We start from the raw sequence: 2,924 nt of genomic DNA, 5'->3' as shown, positions 1-2,924 counted from the left end.
GCTTTCTTGGTGTTTGTGAGGTCGGGGAAGGGCGTCTGGAGGAGTTGGCTTTACCTTCCAGGGTGGGCCACGTTCTGCCTCGTGTTTATTAACGTGGTTTACGTTGCAGTTGGTTTCAAATGAGTGAAGTTATCATCTGTTCCTGAAACCCACGTTCCTGAGCTCTGAAATTCAGACCTGGAGTGACTTTGCTGCCCTCACGACTCCCACCATGCTGTGATGATGCTGAGCCACCGGCACCACTCCCATGCTCTGCCTGCTCCTGCGCCCCAGCCTGGCCCGTGCCCTTGGGGAGCTGTGTCCCATCCTCCCCAGCTAAGAGGGCATTATCCAGGGGCTGCAGTGAGGCGTCATCCCCTTCCCCCTATCCAATCACCCAAGCAGATTAGCTGGGAGAGCTTAAGACAAAACAGCAGCTACAGCCCCGCGCCGCACACTGCTGAGAATGCCCGCCCTGAGGACCCTGCTGGCCCTGGCCATTGTCACCTCCCTGGCTGGAGAAGGTGAGTGTCCCTTGGCTCCAGGCAGTAAATTGCTGTAGCTGCTCCTGCACTTGCTGCTGTCCCGTCCCTGCCACCCACCTGAGGGCTCCCACTGTGCCCCTGCCCCACACTGCTCCCACCCCTTGCACGAGATGGTCTTTTGGGGGGAGAGTGGCTTTCTCCTTCGAGTAGCACGCAGAGGAGCCCCCTGCCCTTTGCCTCTCTGCCACTGGCACAAAGCCTGGGCATGCAGTGCCCAGCAGGGACTGCAGAGCCTCTCCTCTCCAGCTCCAGTGAAGCTGAGGAGGTAACTGAGCCAAAACACAGCAGACTCCCGTGGCTGGGGCTGTGTATTCCCAGCTAAAACTTGGTTCCTCAAGGCAGAATCACAAAAAGCCCTCGTTAAAGGCAGGAGGGTGGTTGCACTGCTCAGAGCAATGCCATGGAGTGGGGGCAGCTCTGGATGGTTTTGGGGTCTTTGGACGGAGGCAAGATGAACCTGCCTGTGTTTTTAGCTCAGGGCAGATGAAAGGCTGTGAAGAACCGCAAAGGAGATGCAAAGCAGCCCCTCAGTGGCAGCCGGGCCACTGTGGGTTAATGGCAGGTGCTTACTCGCATCTGACCCCGTGAAATCCCAATTTTCCCCATTCGTGGTTTTTCTCCTCTCCCCAAGATGAAGGTGGGAGCTCTGGCCAGGAGCCGGTCCCCACTGCCACGAGAGGGCTCTGCTCCGCCAGCAAAGCAGAGACGAGTCTTACTCCCAACACCAGCGGCAATTTACCCATCCGCATCAAAATCAAGGATTCATAATTTCAGGAGAGAGCAGGATCTTCAGGTTTGGGTTTTCCTGGTCTGTGTGTGTGTGCTCTGAGGGGTCGCACCACTATCGGCTCTGACGCACAGGAGTAAGGGGCTGGCTCTTGTCTAACCTGCCCACAGCCTCCTCTGAGGACGATCTGGAGGTGGCTCGTCCTTCCCTTTGCTGCCTGTCACCACTCCTGTCCCCAGGTAGTGCCCTTGGGCTGAGCTTCCTGAGTACAGTGTGGGAGCTGCTGTCATTTACAGGCACGAATACACAAAGCCTGCTCCCACAGGTTGGATGGATCCTCCCTTCTACCCCATAAAGCACTCATTAAAATGAAATTTGGCACAAGAAGACAAGGATCTAGGGTGGTTTTTAAATATTATGTCTACCTGTTTTTACTGTAAAGGGAATTTCAGGACTCTCAGGAAGTCTTTGCAGAGCAAGGACTCAGCACAGCTCACCTGCTCAGTTCAGCTCTCATCATTTACAGTCACACTTGGAAGAGTTTTGCATGAATTTTACGGACAGGAGGGGCTCAACCTGCATCCTGCTGTGTGCCTGTTCCTGGCTTGGCTCTGCCCGGTGCCAACCCTCACCTGTGACTCCCGGTCCCTCTGCTGGGGGTCACTGGTGCCTGTGGAGACCCAGAGACTCTGGGGGGGCACTGGGGGCTCCAGTCACCGCTCTCACTCCTCCTTCTCCTCCTCACTTTTGCCAAGGTAAAGCGCTGAAATGCCACAAATGTGTTGCGTCCAACGAGAACGACTGCAACAAGCAGGGCTCCCACAGCTGCCCCCAGTACGCCGACGCCTGCTCCACCATCACTGCGCCCAGTGAGTCCTCTGGCTTGGGGGGCCGGGGGTGCTGGGGCGGGGGGGGGACTGTGGGGGCTGCGAGGGGACCGGAGGGGCTGGGGACAGGAGGGTGAGGAGAAGCAGGGGACCCGCCGGGGCGGAGCAGGAGGTGGCTTCCTCTTGTGGGCAGGAGCGAGACCTTTTTATTTATTCCACATCCGTGCCGGGACTCAGCTCTGCTTTCTCCTCTCCTCCCGCAGTGAACCCCTCGGTTCCCGGGAGTGCCTGACCCCCCCCGTGTCGCGTTGCCTTTCCTTGCAGACAGCGTCATTAAGTCCTGCTCCTACAAGTCCTTCTGTGACCAGGCGCGCCGCGGCGGCTCCGGCGGGGCCACCGTGCGATGCTGCTTCACCGACGACTGCAACGGGCCGGCGCGGGGCTCCCGCAACGGCGGGGGGGTCCCGCCGCCGCCCCTGCCCAGCCTGCTGGCCGCAGCACTGGCCGGCACGCTGCTGCTGGGCTGGCTCTGAGGGCCCGGCGGGGCGGCCGGCCCGGCGTAGCTGCTCGCTGCTCTAGCCTAGGGATGCGCGGGCGGGGGGCTCTCTGCGCGGGAGGGGTCCCGCCGCCACCAGTGCAATAAACGCTGCCGCTGAGACCCGTGTTCGCAGCCTCTCATTGACAGGGAAACCAGAACGGCGACGGAACGCCCTGGAACGGAGTGGGTTGGCTCCTGGTCCCACCCTGGGGGGCTTTGCCAGGCAGAGCACGGAGGGCCCAGAGCAGATTCCCGCATCTCAGCTGCCCCAGCAGAGATGTCTTTGGGCTGCTCTCTGCTAGCCTGAG

Source organism: Manacus candei, unplaced genomic scaffold (genome assembly GCF_025592945.1).
Source record: "Manacus candei isolate 608988 ecotype Guabito, Panama unplaced genomic scaffold, ASM2559294v1 h1tg000084l, whole genome shotgun sequence".
NCBI classification, from domain to species: domain Eukaryota; kingdom Metazoa; phylum Chordata; class Aves; order Passeriformes; family Pipridae; genus Manacus; species Manacus candei.
This window is presented reverse-complemented; position numbering follows the sequence as displayed.